A 14,054-nucleotide genomic window follows, 5' to 3' on the forward strand; every position below is an offset into this window, starting at 1 on the left:
TTAACTGATTTTTCTAATAACGATTTCTTAATGATATGATGAATACTGAATGATGAATAATGTTTTATACTATTCAATACTTGCTGGCCACTGAGTGCCAATAATTAATGTAACTTAACGTTTTGTTAGTGTTTTCAATGATGACTTCCCATATTAATACTGAATGATGATAAATATTTTGTACTAATCAAAAGTTGCTAGGCCACTGAGTGCCAATAATTACTTGTAAATATGTCATTTGAATGAGGAAAGATGTTTTGTAATACTCCATACTTGATGGCCACTGATTACCACTCTTGTCTGTAAATTAATTAATGAACATTTTTCTGTAATACTACATTCATGGTACAGAAATGTTCAATAACTGAGCTATGTATGCCGCATACTACTTATGTAATCACCTATTAAGAATTGTCTGTTAGTTAATGTCCTTTAACTTCTGAGCTAACTACCCTGAATTACTGTAATATCCATTTGTCCTATACATCCTCCTAATCATGGAGCACTATATTTGGTTTTTGCACGAATTCTACGTTGGTGTGCTGCCTCTTAAGAGCGTGGTGTTGACACGACATGCTGTCCACCACTGTAACCAATGAAGACGTTATTATGGTCCCACTGTTTGGTGTACCTGATGTACTGCCAAATGATAGCATGGAATAATACTACGACGTTTCACTGTCTTGATACGCTGATAAATACTTCTGGGAACGGAACTGCACATTGTATCACTTAGTTGTGATTCTGTGGAAAGATATGGACTTTTAGTGCAGCTATGTGCAAACTAAAGTGCTACAACCATGATGCAATCCTTCCTTTCCTATCCTAATAGTGAAAATCATTTTTTTACTAACACCATTTATGTTCATGGCCTATACATTTTTTCTCGATTTGTTGAACTCTAGTGCGAGTACACTTGTGTCACTTGTCGACATGATTTTTGCCATTTGTTGTCAAAATACTAAAGACATTTTCGATTTGTTTTGAAGTGCAGTATGTGTGCACTCTTGTCATCTATATTGTATATACTTTTTGTGATTTGATGATTTTTTCTACTCTTGCGTTTATTTGTTATAAAAATGTTCAAAAGTTTTCAGTGCATGTGCACTTATGTGAATATGTTTTCAACTGAACTCCAGTGCCTGTGCACTCTTCTCATTTTCAACATGATTTGTGTTTTTCTGTACAATTTTATGATTTATGTCATTTGTTACTCATTGTATATATATTTCGTCTTTGCACTTTGTTATCTGTCAAATAATTTGTATATACATTTTTCGGATTTGCTGATATGCTCAGTACTTATATTTTCTCTTGTCTGTAATGTTTTGTAATCAGTGCATGCGCACAACATTTAATTCATGTATTACACCCAAATAATTTGTAAATGTTAATTAATTAAAAGAAAAATTTGTTACGATGGCAAGTCCAAATGACTCACCATCGCTGCCAAATTTTTTGCCCCCCAGTGGAGGGTTATGAAACACGTATGTTGTGCGGCAGCGATGCTGAGGCATTGTAGAATCTCTGACCAGAGCAGTTGCGCTCGAAGCGCAGTGCAGTACATTAGTCTGTTGGGAGCAGTCGCGTAAAGTTGTGTGTCGCGAGCAGTCGCGTAAGGTAGTCTGTTGGTAGCTGCCGCGGAGAGTAGTATGTCTGTAGCAGTTGCGTCGGCGGGCGTCGGCACAGCGATGGTCAAGATTCAGGACAAGGTATAATTTTATTAAATAAATGTTTATGCAGCTTTGCGCTTATCAGATAATGTAAGGTCCACTCATTGTAATTTAACTTTCAAAAATCGCCCCCAATAATAATTTGGATTTAAAAAAAAAAAAACAATTTTACAAACAATCATTCAAATTCCCTTCATTTCCCTTTAACAAAATTTTTCAAAAAAAAAAGGCAATTGCAATGTTTTTCCTCCAAGCCGCAGCCATCAATAAGAGCAGAATTTTGACATGCAGTTTTAATAAGGTAAGAAATTTATTCTGAATTCGCACAGGGCAAAGACCGACATTTCGGTTAAATTGATTTTTGATTATCACTGTAGTTTCATTGTCATGGGATTCTCGTTCATTATTTTATGGGAACTTACACTTGAGTCAGATAGCGAGCTTTTATTTAATTGTCTTTGTCATTAATAGTTTTGTCGGGAACCTACAGTTAGCTCTGGCTCCATTTCCATTAAGTATTGTCATTTCATTTTTCTTGTGGGGAGGTTACAAGTTATGGGAATAGAAAGATCGTGAGAGGGGGTATAGCTCAGTCGTAGAGCATTCGACTGCAGATCGAGAGGTCCCCGGTTCAATCCCGGGTGCCCCCTTCATTTTTCAGTATCTCGAAAAAACAAATGACGGTTGTCGCGGTGAGTTGCAAATAACATGTTTCAGATGCACTCCGCACGCCATACCGAAGGCTTTGGAGCAACATTTCAATGGGGGGATCGCAGCCCAGGCTCTTGCAGGTCATCGTCCTCCCGCCATGCGGTCGAACTGTACGAAATCCACTTGCTTGGGGGAAGAATCTTGTACACTGAATTTTATAGAATATGGTGATAGGCAAAAGTTTTCGTGTACTGCTGCACGGAGAAACAAAAATTGGAGGAGCTGGGATTTGAACCCAGGACTTTCTGCATGCGAAGCAGACACTCTACCACTGAGTTACACCCCCGCCAGAGCAACTACATCTGGGACGAGTCTCTCGTGGATCCTACTGTCATTATTTCTTAGGTTTGAACGGTACAGTAAGTGTTCGAGGAACCTATTCATGACAAGACCTCAGCAGCGTCGACTCCGTGGCGCAACGGTAGCGCGTCTGACTCCAGATCAGAAGGTTGCGTGTTCAAATCACGTCGGGGTCACAGTGAAATTTTCGTTTACGAAAGCCATAGGCGAGTATGTCAGTTTAATCAGATACCAAACGATTACAGAGAACGGACGAACAGAACTTGCTTGAAAAAAGCTACTAGTGCAATTTTCGCGTTCTGACATTAAAGTGTAGGCGCCGACTCACACTTTCTCCAGGCGCGAACTGTCTAGTATTTTTGATATTTATATCGTTTAACGCTAATATATAACTGAGAGATAATGATTACGCAATATTTTGCTCGATTAGACGTCTTTAGCCAGGCAGAGTATAATATTTTTCCTTAAGTTATGGGAATAGAAAGATCGTGAAAGGGGGTATAGCTCAGTCGTAGAGCATTCGACTGCAGATCGAGAGGTCCCCGGTTCAATCCCGGGTGCCCCCTTCATTTTTCAGTATCTCGAAAAAACAAATGACGGTTGTCGCGGTGAGTTGCAAATAACATGTTTCAGATGCACTCCGCACGCCATACCGAAGGCTTTGGAGCAACATTTCAATGGGGGGATCGCAGCCCAGGCTCTTGCAGGTCATCGTCCTCCCGCCATGCGGTCGAACTGTACGAAATCCACTTGCTTGGGGGAAGAATCTTGTACACTGAATTTTATAGAATATGGTGATAGGCAAAAGTTTTCGTGTACTGCTGCACGGGGAAACAAAAATTGGAGGAGCTGGGATTTGAACCCAGGACTTTCTGCATGCGAAGCAGACACTCTACCACTGAGTTACACCCCCGCCAGAGCAACTACATCTGGGACGAGTCTCTCGTGGATCCTACTGTCATTATTTCTTAGGTTTGAACGGTACAGTAAGTGTTCGAGGAACCTATTCATGACAAGACCTCAGCAGCGTCGACTCCGTGGCGCAACGGTAGCGCGTCTGACTCCAGATCAGAAGGTTGCGTGTTCAAATCACGTCGGGGTCACAGTGAAATTTTCGTTTACGAAAGCCATAGGCGAGTATGTCAGTTTAATCAGATACCAAACGATTACAGAGAACGGACGAACAGAACTTGCTTGAAAAAAGCTACTAGTGCAATTTTCGCGTTCTGACATTAAAGTGTAGGCGCCGACTCACACTTTCTCCAGGCGCGAACTGTCTAGTATTTTTGATATTTATATCGTTTAACGCTAATATATAACTGAGAGATAATGATTACGCAATATTTTGCTCGATTAGACGTCTTTAGCCAGGCAGAGTATAATATTTTTCCTTAAGTTATGGGAATAGAAAGATCGTGAAAGGGGGTATAGCTCAGTCGTAGAGCATTCGACTGCAGATCGAGAGGTCCCCGGTTCAATCCCGGGTGCCCCCTTCATTTTTCAGTATCTCGAAAAAACAAATGACGGTTGTCGCGGTGAGTTGCAAATAACATGTTTCAGATGCACTCCGCACGCCATACCGAAGGCTTTGGAGCAACATTTCAATGGGGGGATCGCAGCCCAGGCGCTTGCAGGTCATCGTCCTCCCGCCATGCGGTCGAACTGTACGAAATCCACTTGCTTGGGGGAAGAATCTTGTACACTGAATTTTATAGAATATGGTGATAGGCAAAAGTTTTCGTGTACTGCTGCACGGGGAAACAAAAATTGGAGGAGCTGGGATTTGAACCCAGGACTTTCTGCATGCGAAGCAGACACTCTACCACTGAGTTACACCCCCGCCAGAGCAACTACATCTGGGACGAGTCTCTCGTGGATCCTACTGTCATTATTTCTTAGGTTTGAACGGTACAGTAAGTGTTCGAGGAACCTATTCATGACAAGACCTCAGCAGCGTCGACTCCGTGGCGCAACGGTAGCGCGTCTGACTCCAGATCAGAAGGTTGCGTGTTCAAATCACGTCGGGGTCACAGTGAAATTTTCGTTTACGAAAGCCATAGGCGAGTATGTCAGTTTAATCAGATACCAAACGATTACAGAGAACGGACGAACAGAACTTGCTTGAAAAAAGCTACTAGTGCAATTTTCGCGTTCTGACATTAAAGTGTAGGCGCCGACTCACACTTTCTCCAGGCGCGAACTGTCTAGTATTTTTGATATTTATATCGTTTAACGCTAATATATAACTGAGAGATAATGATTACGCAATATTTTGCTCGATTAGACGTCTTTAGCCAGGCAGAGTATAATATTTTTCCTTAAGTTATGGGAATAGAAAGATCGTGAAAGGGGGTATAGCTCAGTCGTAGAGCATTCGACTGCAGATCGAGAGGTCCCCGGTTCAATCACGGGTGCCCCCTTCATTTTTCAGTATCTCGAAAAAACAAATGACGGTTGTCGCGGTGAGTTGCAAATAACATGTTTCAGATGCACTCCGCACGCCATACCGAAGGCTTTGGAGCAACATTTCAATGGGGGATCGCAGCCCAGGCTCTTGCAGGTCATCGTCCTCCCGCCATGCGGTCGAACTGTACGAAATCCACTTGCTTGGGGGAAGAATCTTGTACACTGAATTTTATAGAATATGGTGATAGGCAAAAGTTTTCGTGTACTGCTGCACGGAGAAACAAAAATTGGAGGAGCTGGGATTTGAACCCAGGACTTTCTGCATGCGAAGCAGACACTCTACCACTGAGTTACACCCCCGCCAGAGCAACTACATCTGGGACGAGTCTCTCGTGGATCCTACTGTCATTATTTCTTAGGTTTGAACGGTACAGTAAGTGTTCGAGGAACCTATTCATGACAAGACCTCAGCAGCGTCGACTCCGTGGCGCAACGGTAGCGCGTCTGACTCCAGATCAGAAGGTTGCGTGTTCAAATCACGTCGGGGTCACAGTGAAATTTTCGTTTACGAAAGCCATAGGCGAGTATGTCAGTTTAATCAGATACCAAACGATTACAGAGAACGGACGAACAGAACTTGCTTGAAAAAAGCTACTAGTGCAATTTTCGCGTTCTGACATTAAAGTGTAGGCGCCGACTCACACTTTCTCCAGGCGCGAACTGTCTAGTATTTTTGATATTTATATCGTTTAACGCTAATATATAACTGAGAGATAATGATTACGCAATATTTTGCTCGATTAGACGTCTTTAGCCAGGCAGAGTATAATATTTTTCCTTAAGTTATGGGAATAGAAAGATCGTGAAAGGGGGTATAGCTCAGTCGTAGAGCATTCGACTGCAGATCGAGAGGTCCCCGGTTCAATCCCGGGTGCCCCCTTCATTTTTCAGTATCTCGAAAAAACAAATGACGGTTGTCGCGGTGAGTTGCAAATAACATGTTTCAGATGCACTCCGCACGCCATACCGAAGGCTTTGGAGCAACATTTCAATGGGGGGATCGCAGCCCAGGCTCTTGCAGGTCATCGTCCTCCCGCCATGCGGTCGAACTGTACGAAATCCACTTGCTTGGGGGAAGAATCTTGTACACTGAATTTTATAGAATATGGTGATAGGCAAAAGTTTTCGTGTACTGCTGCACGGGGAAACAAAAATTGGAGGAGCTGGGATTTGAACCCAGGACTTTCTGCATGCGAAGCAGACACTCTACCACTGAGTTACACCCCCGCCAGAGCAACTACATCTGGGACGAGTCTCTCGTGGATCCTACTGTCATTATTTCTTAGGTTTGAACGGTACAGTAAGTGTTCGAGGAACCTATTCATGACAAGACCTCAGCAGCGTCGACTCCGTGGCGCAACGGTAGCGCGTCTGACTCCAGATCAGAAGGTTGCGTGTTCAAATCACGTCGGGGTCACAGTGAAATTTTCGTTTACGAAAGCCATAGGCGAGTATGTCAGTTTAATCAGATACCAAACGATTACAGAGAACGGACGAACAGAACTTGCTTGAAAAAAGCTACTAGTGCAATTTTCGCGTTCTGACATTAAAGTGTAGGCGCCGACTCACACTTTCTCCAGGCGCGAACTGTCTAGTATTTTTGATATTTATATCGTTTAACGCTAATATATAACTGAGAGATAATGATTACGCAATATTTTGCTCGATTAGACGTCTTTAGCCAGGCAGAGTATAATATTTTTCCTTAAGTTATGGGAATAGAAAGATCGTGAAAGGGGGTATAGCTCAGTCGTAGAGCATTCGACTGCAGATCGAGAGGTCCCCGGTTCAATCCCGGGTGCCCCCTTCATTTTTCAGTATCTCGAAAAAACAAATGACGGTTGTCGCGGTGAGTTGCAAATAACATGTTTCAGATGCACTCCGCACGCCATACCGAAGGCTTTGGAGCAACATTTCAATGGGGGGATCGCAGCCCAGGCTCTTGCAGGTCATCGTCCTCCCGCCATGCGGTCGAACTGTACGAAATCCACTTGCTTGGGGGAAGAATCTTGTACACTGAATTTTATAGAATATGGTGATAGGCAAAAGTTTTCGTGTACTGCTGCACGGAGAAACAAAAATTGGAGGAGCTGGGATTTGAACCCAGGACTTTCTGCATGCGAAGCAGACACTCTACCACTGAGTTACACCCCCGCCAGAGCAACTACATCTGGGACGAGTCTCTCGTGGATCCTACTGTCATTATTTCTTAGGTTTGAACGGTACAGTAAGTGTTCGAGGAACCTATTCATGACAAGACCTCAGCAGCGTCGACTCCGTGGCGCAACGGTAGCGCGTCTGACTCCAGATCAGAAGGTTGCGTGTTCAAATCACGTCGGGGTCACAGTGAAATTTTCGTTTACGAAAGCCATAGGCGAGTATGTCAGTTTAATCAGATACCAAACGATTACAGAGAACGGACGAACAGAACTTGCTTGAAAAAAGCTACTAGTGCAATTTTCGCGTTCTGACATTAAAGTGTAGGCGCCGACTCACACTTTCTCCAGGCGCGAACTGTCTAGTATTTTTGATATTTATATCGTTTAACGCTAATATATAACTGAGAGATAATGATTACGCAATATTTTGCTCGATTAGACGTCTTTAGCCAGGCAGAGTATAATATTTTTCCTTAAGTTATGGGAATAGAAAGATCGTGAAAGGGGGTATAGCTCAGTCGTAGAGCATTCGACTGCAGATCGAGAGGTCCCCGGTTCAATCCCGGGTGCCCCCTTCATTTTTCAGTATCTCGAAAAAACAAATGACGGTTGTCGCGGTGAGTTGCAAATAACATGTTTCAGATGCACTCCGCACGCCATACCGAAGGCTTTGGAGCAACATTTCAATGGGGGGATCGCAGCCCAGGCTCTTGCAGGTCATCGTCCTCCCGCCATGCGGTCGAACTGTACGAAATCCACTTGCTTGGGGGAAGAATCTTGTACACTGAATTTTATAGAATATGGTGATAGGCAAAAGTTTTCGTGTACTGCTGCACGGAGAAACAAAAATTGGAGGAGCTGGGATTTGAACCCAGGACTTTCTGCATGCGAAGCAGACACTCTACCACTGAGTTACACCCCCGCCAGAGCAACTACATCTGGGACGAGTCTCTCGTGGATCCTACTGTCATTATTTCTTAGGTTTGAACGGTACAGTAAGTGTTCGAGGAACCTATTCATGACAAGACCTCAGCAGCGTCGACTCCGTGGCGCAACGGTAGCGCGTCTGACTCCAGATCAGAAGGTTGCGTGTTCAAATCACGTCGGGGTCACAGTGAAATTTTCGTTTACGAAAGCCATAGGCGAGTATGTCAGTTTAATCAGATACCAAACGATTACAGAGAACGGACGAACAGAACTTGCTTGAAAAAAGCTACTAGTGCAATTTTCGCGTTCTGACATTAAAGTGTAGGCGCCGACTCACACTTTCTCCAGGCGCGAACTGTCTAGTATTTTTGATATTTATATCGTTTAACGCTAATATATAACTGAGAGATAATGATTACGCAATATTTTGCTCGATTAGACGTCTTTAGCCAGGCAGAGTATAATATTTTTCCTTAAGTTATGGGAATAGAAAGATCGTGAAAGGGGGTATAGCTCAGTCGTAGAGCATTCGACTGCAGATCGAGAGGTCCCCGGTTCAATCCCGGGTGCCCCCTTCATTTTTCAGTATCTCGAAAAAACAAATGACGGTTGTCGCGGTGAGTTGCAAATAACATGTTTCAGATGCACTCCGCACGCCATACCGAAGGCTTTGGAGCAACATTTCAATGGGGGGATCGCAGCCCAGGCTCTTGCAGGTCATCGTCCTCCCGCCATGCGGTCGAACTGTACGAAATCCACTTGCTTGGGGGAAGAATCTTGTACACTGAATTTTATAGAATATGGTGATAGGCAAAAGTTTTCGTGTACTGCTGCACGGGGAAACAAAAATTGGAGGAGCTGGGATTTGAACCCAGGACTTTCTGCATGCGAAGCAGACACTCTACCACTGAGTTACACCCCCGCCAGAGCAACTACATCTGGGACGAGTCTCTCGTGGATCCTACTGTCATTATTTCTTAGGTTTGAACGGTACAGTAAGTGTTCGAGGAACCTATTCATGACAAGACCTCAGCAGCGTCGACTCCGTGGCGCAACGGTAGCGCGTCTGACTCCAGATCAGAAGGTTGCGTGTTCAAATCACGTCGGGGTCACAGTGAAATTTTCGTTTACGAAAGCCATAGGCGAGTATGTCAGTTTAATCAGATACCAAACGATTACAGAGAACGGACGAACAGAACTTGCTTGAAAAAAGCTACTAGTGCAATTTTCGCGTTCTGACATTAAAGTGTAGGCGCCGACTCACACTTTCTCCAGGCGCGAACTGTCTAGTATTTTTGATATTTATATCGTTTAACGCTAATATATAACTGAGAGATAATGATTACGCAATATTTTGCTCGATTAGACGTCTTTAGCCAGGCAGAGTATAATATTTTTCCTTAAGTTATGGGAATAGAAGGATCGTGAAAGGGGGTATAGCTCAGTCGTAGAGCATTCGACTGCAGATCGAGAGGTCCCCGGTTCAATCCCGGGTGCCCCCTTCATTTTTCAGTATCTCGAAAAAACAAATGACGGTTGTCGCGGTGAGTTGCAAATAACATGTTTCAGATGCACTCCGCACGCCATACCGAAGGCTTTGGAGCAACATTTCAATGGGGGGATCGCAGCCCAGGCTCTTGCAGGTCATCGTCCTCCCGCCATGCGGTCGAACTGTACGAAATCCACTTGCTTGGGGGAAGAATCTTGTACACTGAATTTTATAGAATATGGTGATAGGCAAAAGTTTTCGTGTACTGCTGCACGGAGAAACAAAAATTGGAGGAGCTGGGATTTGAACCCAGGACTTTCTGCATGCGAAGCAGACACTCTACCACTGAGTTACACCCCCGCCAGAGCAACTACATCTGGGACGAGTCTCTCGTGGATCCTACTGTCATTATTTCTTAGGTTTGAACGGTACAGTAAGTGTTCGAGGAACCTATTCATGACAAGACCTCAGCAGCGTCGACTCCGTGGCGCAACGGTAGCGCGTCTGACTCCAGATCAGAAGGTTGCGTGTTCAAATCACGTCGGGGTCACAGTGAAATTTTCGTTTACGAAAGCCATAGGCGAGTATGTCAGTTTAATCAGATACCAAACGATTACAGAGAACGGACGAACAGAACTTGCTTGAAAAAAGCTACTAGTGCAATTTTCGCGTTCTGACATTAAAGTGTAGGCGCCGACTCACACTTTCTCCAGGCGCGAACTGTCTAGTATTTTTGATATTTATATCGTTTAACGCTAATATATAACTGAGAGATAATGATTACGCAATATTTTGCTCGATTAGACGTCTTTAGCCAGGCAGAGTATAATATTTTTCCTTAAGTTATGGGAATAGAAAGATCGTGAAAGGGGGTATAGCTCAGTCGTAGAGCATTCGACTGCAGATCGAGAGGTCCCCGGTTCAATCCCGGGTGCCCCCTTCATTTTTCAGTATCTCGAAAAAACAAATGACGGTTGTCGCGGTGAGTTGCAAATAACATGTTTCAGATGCACTCCGCACGCCATACCGAAGGCTTTGGAGCAACATTTCAATGGGGGGATCGCAGCCCAGGCTCTTGCAGGTCATCGTCCTCCCGCCATGCGGTCGAACTGTACGAAATCCACTTGCTTGGGGGAAGAATCTTGTACACTGAATGTTATAGAATATGGTGATAGGCAAAAGTTTTCGTGTACTGCTGCACGGAGAAACAAAAATTGGTGGAGCTGGGATTTGAACCCAGGACTTTCTGCATGCGAAGCAGACACTCTACCACTGAGTTACACCCCCGCCAGAGCAACTACATCTGGGACGAGTCTCTCGTGGATCCTACTGTCATTATTTCTTAGGTTTGAACGGTACAGTAAGTGTTCGAGGAACCTATTCATGACAAGACCTCAGCAGCGTCGACTCCGTGGCGCAACGGTAGCGCGTCTGACTCCAGATCAGAAGGTTGCGTGTTCAAATCACGTCGGGGTCACAGTGAAATTTTCGTTTACGAAAGCCATAGGCGAGTATGTCAGTTTAATCAGATACCAAACGATTACAGAGAACGGACGAACAGAACTTGCTTGAAAAAAGCTACTAGTGCAATTTTCGCGTTCTGACATTAAAGTGTAGGCGCCGACTCACACTTTCTCCAGGCGCGAACTGTCTAGTATTTTTGATATTTATATCGTTTAACGCTAATATATAACTGAGAGATAATGATTACGCAATATTTTGCTCGATTAGACGTCTTTAGCCAGGCAGAGTATAATATTTTTCCTTAAGTTATGGGAATAGAAAGATCGTGAAAGGGGGTATAGCTCAGTCGTAGAGCATTCGACTGCAGATCGAGAGGTCCCCGGTTCAATCCCGGGTGCCCCCTTCATTTTTCAGTATCTCGAAAAAACAAATGACGGTTGTCGCGGTGAGTTGCAAATAACATGTTTCAGATGCACTCCGCACGCCATACCGAAGGCTTTGGAGCAACATTTCAATGGGGGGATCGCAGCCCAGGCTCTTGCAGGTCATCGTCCTCCCGCCATGCGGTCGAACTGTACGAAATCCACTTGCTTGGGGGAAGAATCTTGTACACTGAATTTTATAGAATATGGTGATAGGCAAAAGTTTTCGTGTACTGCTGCACGGGGAAACAAAAATTGGAGGAGCTGGGATTTGAACCCAGGACTTTCTGCATGCGAAGCAGACACTCTACCACTGAGTTACACCCCCGCCAGAGCAACTACATCTGGGACGAGTCTCTCGTGGATCCTACTGTCATTATTTCTTAGGTTTGAACGGTACAGTAAGTGTTCGAGGAACCTATTCATGACAAGACCTCAGCAGCGTCGACTCCGTGGCGCAACGGTAGCGCGTCTGACTCCAGATCAGAAGGTTGCGTGTTCAAATCACGTCGGGGTCACAGTGAAATTTTCGTTTACGAAAGCCATAGGCGAGTATGTCAGTTTAATCAGATACCAAACGATTACAGAGAACGGACGAACAGAACTTGCTTGAAAAAAGCTACTAGTGCAATTTTCGCGTTCTGACATTAAAGTGTAGGCGCCGACTCACACTTTCTCCAGGCGCGAACTGTCTAGTATTTTTGATATTTATATCGTTTAACGCTAATATATAACTGAGAGATAATGATTACGCAATATTTTGCTCGATTAGACGTCTTTAGCCAGGCAGAGTATAATATTTTTCCTTAAGTTATGGGAATAGAAAGATCGTGAAAGGGGGTATAGCTCAGTCGTAGAGCATTCGACTGCAGATCGAGAGGTCCCCGGTTCAATCCCGGGTGCCCCCTTCATTTTTCAGTATCTCGAAAAAACAAATGACGGTTGTCGCGGTGAGTTGCAAATAACATGTTTCAGATGCACTCCGCACGCCATACCGAAGGCTTTGGAGCAACATTTCAATGGGGGGATCGCAGCCCAGGCTCTTGCAGGTCATCGTCCTCCCGCCATGCGGTCGAACTGTACGAAATCCACTTGCTTGGGGGAAGAATCTTGTACACTGAATTTTATAGAATATGGTGATAGGCAAAAGTTTTCGTGTACTGCTGCACGGAGAAACAAAAATTGGAGGAGCTGGGATTTGAACCCAGGACTTTCTGCATGCGAAGCAGACACTCTACCACTGAGTTACACCCCCGCCAGAGCAACTACATCTGGGACGAGTCTCTCGTGGATCCTACTGTCATTATTTCTTAGGTTTGAACGGTACAGTAAGTGTTCGAGGAACCTATTCATGACAAGACCTCAGCAGCGTCGACTCCGTGGCGCAACGGTAGCGCGTCTGACTCCAGATCAGAAGGTTGCGTGTTCAAATCACGTCGGGGTCACAGTGAAATTTTCGTTTACGAAAGCCATAGGCGAGTATGTCAGTTTAATCAGATACCAAACGATTACAGAGAACGGACGAACAGAACTTGCTTGAAAAAAGCTACTAGTGCAATTTTCGCGTTCTGACATTAAAGTGTAGGCGCCGACTCACACTTTCTCCAGGCGCGAACTGTCTAGTATTTTTGATATTTATATCGTTTAACGCTAATATATAACTGAGAGATAATGATTACGCAATATTTTGCTCGATTAGACGTCTTTAGCCAGGCAGAGTATAATATTTTTCCTTAAGTTATGGGAATAGAAAGCTCGTGAAAGGGGGTATAGCTCAGTCGTAGAGCATTCGACTGCAGATCGAGAGGTCCCCGGTTCAATCCCGGGTGCCCCCTTCATTTTTCAGTATCTCGAAAAAACAAATGACGGTTGTCGCGGTGAGTTGCAAATAACATGTTTCAGATGCACTCCGCACGCCATACCGAAGGCTTTGGAGCAACATTTCAATGGGGGGATCGCAGCCCAGGCTCTTGCAGGTCATCGTCCTCCCGCCATGCGGTCGAACTGTACGAAATCCACTTGCTTGGGGGAAGAATCTTGTACACTGAATTTTATAGAATATGGTGATAGGCAAAAGTTTTCGTGTACTGCTGCACGGAGAAACAAAAATTGGAGGAGCTGGGATTTGAACCCAGGACTTTCTGCATGCGAAGCAGACACTCTACCACTGAGTTACACCCCCGCCAGAGCAACTACATCTGGGACGAGTCTCTCGTGGATCCTACTGTCATTATTTCTTAGGTTTGAACGGTACAGTAAGTGTTCGAGGAACCTATTCATGACAAGACCTCAGCAGCGTCGACTCCGTGGCGCAACGGTAGCGCGTCTGACTCCAGATCAGAAGGTTGCGTGTTCAAATCACGTCGGGGTCACAGTGAAATTTTCGTTTACGAAAGCCATAGGCGAGTATGTCAGTTTAATCAGATACCAAACGATTACAGAG

At 44.5% G+C, this 14,054-nt stretch overlaps 39 non-coding genes across 39 annotated transcripts; 26 read left to right on the forward strand and 13 right to left on the reverse strand.

Moving 5' to 3' along the window:
- Positions 1-2,251: 2,251 nt before the first annotated feature.
- Positions 2,252-2,323, forward strand: Trnac-gca (transfer RNA cysteine (anticodon GCA)). Its single transcript has one exon. It is a non-coding gene; the product is annotated as a tRNA-Cys (tRNA).
- A 275-nt stretch (positions 2,324-2,598) lies between these two features.
- Trnaa-cgc (transfer RNA alanine (anticodon CGC)) lies at positions 2,599-2,670 on the reverse strand. Its single transcript has one exon. It is a non-coding gene; the product is annotated as a tRNA-Ala (tRNA).
- Positions 2,671-2,788: 118 nt separating this feature from the next.
- Positions 2,789-2,860, forward strand: Trnaw-cca (transfer RNA tryptophan (anticodon CCA)). The gene has a single exon. It is a non-coding gene; the product is annotated as a tRNA-Trp (tRNA).
- A 318-nt stretch (positions 2,861-3,178) lies between these two features.
- On the forward strand, positions 3,179-3,250 carry Trnac-gca (transfer RNA cysteine (anticodon GCA)). Its single transcript has one exon. It is a non-coding gene; the product is annotated as a tRNA-Cys (tRNA).
- A 275-nt stretch (positions 3,251-3,525) lies between these two features.
- Trnaa-cgc (transfer RNA alanine (anticodon CGC)) lies at positions 3,526-3,597 on the reverse strand. Its single transcript has one exon. It is a non-coding gene; the product is annotated as a tRNA-Ala (tRNA).
- Positions 3,598-3,715: 118 nt separating this feature from the next.
- On the forward strand, positions 3,716-3,787 carry Trnaw-cca (transfer RNA tryptophan (anticodon CCA)). Its single transcript has one exon. It is a non-coding gene; the product is annotated as a tRNA-Trp (tRNA).
- Positions 3,788-4,105: 318 nt separating this feature from the next.
- On the forward strand, positions 4,106-4,177 carry Trnac-gca (transfer RNA cysteine (anticodon GCA)). Its single transcript has one exon. It is a non-coding gene; the product is annotated as a tRNA-Cys (tRNA).
- Positions 4,178-4,452: 275 nt separating this feature from the next.
- Positions 4,453-4,524, reverse strand: Trnaa-cgc (transfer RNA alanine (anticodon CGC)). Its single transcript has one exon. It is a non-coding gene; the product is annotated as a tRNA-Ala (tRNA).
- Positions 4,525-4,642: 118 nt separating this feature from the next.
- On the forward strand, positions 4,643-4,714 carry Trnaw-cca (transfer RNA tryptophan (anticodon CCA)). Its single transcript has one exon. It is a non-coding gene; the product is annotated as a tRNA-Trp (tRNA).
- A 318-nt stretch (positions 4,715-5,032) lies between these two features.
- Positions 5,033-5,104, forward strand: Trnac-gca (transfer RNA cysteine (anticodon GCA)). Its single transcript has one exon. It is a non-coding gene; the product is annotated as a tRNA-Cys (tRNA).
- Positions 5,105-5,378: 274 nt separating this feature from the next.
- Trnaa-cgc (transfer RNA alanine (anticodon CGC)) lies at positions 5,379-5,450 on the reverse strand. The gene has a single exon. It is a non-coding gene; the product is annotated as a tRNA-Ala (tRNA).
- Positions 5,451-5,568: 118 nt separating this feature from the next.
- On the forward strand, positions 5,569-5,640 carry Trnaw-cca (transfer RNA tryptophan (anticodon CCA)). Its single transcript has one exon. It is a non-coding gene; the product is annotated as a tRNA-Trp (tRNA).
- Positions 5,641-5,958: 318 nt separating this feature from the next.
- Positions 5,959-6,030, forward strand: Trnac-gca (transfer RNA cysteine (anticodon GCA)). Its single transcript has one exon. It is a non-coding gene; the product is annotated as a tRNA-Cys (tRNA).
- A 275-nt stretch (positions 6,031-6,305) lies between these two features.
- On the reverse strand, positions 6,306-6,377 carry Trnaa-cgc (transfer RNA alanine (anticodon CGC)). The gene has a single exon. It is a non-coding gene; the product is annotated as a tRNA-Ala (tRNA).
- A 118-nt stretch (positions 6,378-6,495) lies between these two features.
- On the forward strand, positions 6,496-6,567 carry Trnaw-cca (transfer RNA tryptophan (anticodon CCA)). Its single transcript has one exon. It is a non-coding gene; the product is annotated as a tRNA-Trp (tRNA).
- A 318-nt stretch (positions 6,568-6,885) lies between these two features.
- Positions 6,886-6,957, forward strand: Trnac-gca (transfer RNA cysteine (anticodon GCA)). The gene has a single exon. It is a non-coding gene; the product is annotated as a tRNA-Cys (tRNA).
- Positions 6,958-7,232: 275 nt separating this feature from the next.
- On the reverse strand, positions 7,233-7,304 carry Trnaa-cgc (transfer RNA alanine (anticodon CGC)). The gene has a single exon. It is a non-coding gene; the product is annotated as a tRNA-Ala (tRNA).
- A 118-nt stretch (positions 7,305-7,422) lies between these two features.
- On the forward strand, positions 7,423-7,494 carry Trnaw-cca (transfer RNA tryptophan (anticodon CCA)). Its single transcript has one exon. It is a non-coding gene; the product is annotated as a tRNA-Trp (tRNA).
- A 318-nt stretch (positions 7,495-7,812) lies between these two features.
- Positions 7,813-7,884, forward strand: Trnac-gca (transfer RNA cysteine (anticodon GCA)). The gene has a single exon. It is a non-coding gene; the product is annotated as a tRNA-Cys (tRNA).
- A 275-nt stretch (positions 7,885-8,159) lies between these two features.
- Positions 8,160-8,231, reverse strand: Trnaa-cgc (transfer RNA alanine (anticodon CGC)). The gene has a single exon. It is a non-coding gene; the product is annotated as a tRNA-Ala (tRNA).
- Positions 8,232-8,349: 118 nt separating this feature from the next.
- Positions 8,350-8,421, forward strand: Trnaw-cca (transfer RNA tryptophan (anticodon CCA)). Its single transcript has one exon. It is a non-coding gene; the product is annotated as a tRNA-Trp (tRNA).
- Positions 8,422-8,739: 318 nt separating this feature from the next.
- Positions 8,740-8,811, forward strand: Trnac-gca (transfer RNA cysteine (anticodon GCA)). The gene has a single exon. It is a non-coding gene; the product is annotated as a tRNA-Cys (tRNA).
- A 275-nt stretch (positions 8,812-9,086) lies between these two features.
- Trnaa-cgc (transfer RNA alanine (anticodon CGC)) lies at positions 9,087-9,158 on the reverse strand. Its single transcript has one exon. It is a non-coding gene; the product is annotated as a tRNA-Ala (tRNA).
- A 118-nt stretch (positions 9,159-9,276) lies between these two features.
- Trnaw-cca (transfer RNA tryptophan (anticodon CCA)) lies at positions 9,277-9,348 on the forward strand. The gene has a single exon. It is a non-coding gene; the product is annotated as a tRNA-Trp (tRNA).
- Positions 9,349-9,666: 318 nt separating this feature from the next.
- Trnac-gca (transfer RNA cysteine (anticodon GCA)) lies at positions 9,667-9,738 on the forward strand. The gene has a single exon. It is a non-coding gene; the product is annotated as a tRNA-Cys (tRNA).
- A 275-nt stretch (positions 9,739-10,013) lies between these two features.
- On the reverse strand, positions 10,014-10,085 carry Trnaa-cgc (transfer RNA alanine (anticodon CGC)). Its single transcript has one exon. It is a non-coding gene; the product is annotated as a tRNA-Ala (tRNA).
- A 118-nt stretch (positions 10,086-10,203) lies between these two features.
- Positions 10,204-10,275, forward strand: Trnaw-cca (transfer RNA tryptophan (anticodon CCA)). Its single transcript has one exon. It is a non-coding gene; the product is annotated as a tRNA-Trp (tRNA).
- Positions 10,276-10,593: 318 nt separating this feature from the next.
- Positions 10,594-10,665, forward strand: Trnac-gca (transfer RNA cysteine (anticodon GCA)). Its single transcript has one exon. It is a non-coding gene; the product is annotated as a tRNA-Cys (tRNA).
- Positions 10,666-10,940: 275 nt separating this feature from the next.
- Positions 10,941-11,012, reverse strand: Trnaa-cgc (transfer RNA alanine (anticodon CGC)). The gene has a single exon. It is a non-coding gene; the product is annotated as a tRNA-Ala (tRNA).
- Positions 11,013-11,130: 118 nt separating this feature from the next.
- Trnaw-cca (transfer RNA tryptophan (anticodon CCA)) lies at positions 11,131-11,202 on the forward strand. Its single transcript has one exon. It is a non-coding gene; the product is annotated as a tRNA-Trp (tRNA).
- A 318-nt stretch (positions 11,203-11,520) lies between these two features.
- Trnac-gca (transfer RNA cysteine (anticodon GCA)) lies at positions 11,521-11,592 on the forward strand. Its single transcript has one exon. It is a non-coding gene; the product is annotated as a tRNA-Cys (tRNA).
- Positions 11,593-11,867: 275 nt separating this feature from the next.
- Positions 11,868-11,939, reverse strand: Trnaa-cgc (transfer RNA alanine (anticodon CGC)). The gene has a single exon. It is a non-coding gene; the product is annotated as a tRNA-Ala (tRNA).
- Positions 11,940-12,057: 118 nt separating this feature from the next.
- Positions 12,058-12,129, forward strand: Trnaw-cca (transfer RNA tryptophan (anticodon CCA)). The gene has a single exon. It is a non-coding gene; the product is annotated as a tRNA-Trp (tRNA).
- A 318-nt stretch (positions 12,130-12,447) lies between these two features.
- Positions 12,448-12,519, forward strand: Trnac-gca (transfer RNA cysteine (anticodon GCA)). The gene has a single exon. It is a non-coding gene; the product is annotated as a tRNA-Cys (tRNA).
- Positions 12,520-12,794: 275 nt separating this feature from the next.
- On the reverse strand, positions 12,795-12,866 carry Trnaa-cgc (transfer RNA alanine (anticodon CGC)). Its single transcript has one exon. It is a non-coding gene; the product is annotated as a tRNA-Ala (tRNA).
- Positions 12,867-12,984: 118 nt separating this feature from the next.
- On the forward strand, positions 12,985-13,056 carry Trnaw-cca (transfer RNA tryptophan (anticodon CCA)). Its single transcript has one exon. It is a non-coding gene; the product is annotated as a tRNA-Trp (tRNA).
- Positions 13,057-13,374: 318 nt separating this feature from the next.
- Positions 13,375-13,446, forward strand: Trnac-gca (transfer RNA cysteine (anticodon GCA)). The gene has a single exon. It is a non-coding gene; the product is annotated as a tRNA-Cys (tRNA).
- Positions 13,447-13,721: 275 nt separating this feature from the next.
- Positions 13,722-13,793, reverse strand: Trnaa-cgc (transfer RNA alanine (anticodon CGC)). The gene has a single exon. It is a non-coding gene; the product is annotated as a tRNA-Ala (tRNA).
- A 118-nt stretch (positions 13,794-13,911) lies between these two features.
- Positions 13,912-13,983, forward strand: Trnaw-cca (transfer RNA tryptophan (anticodon CCA)). The gene has a single exon. It is a non-coding gene; the product is annotated as a tRNA-Trp (tRNA).
- The last annotated feature ends 71 nt before the right edge of the window (positions 13,984-14,054 follow it).

This window comes from Schistocerca nitens, chromosome 4 (genome assembly GCF_023898315.1).
Source record: "Schistocerca nitens isolate TAMUIC-IGC-003100 chromosome 4, iqSchNite1.1, whole genome shotgun sequence".
NCBI classification, from domain to species: domain Eukaryota; kingdom Metazoa; phylum Arthropoda; class Insecta; order Orthoptera; family Acrididae; genus Schistocerca; species Schistocerca nitens.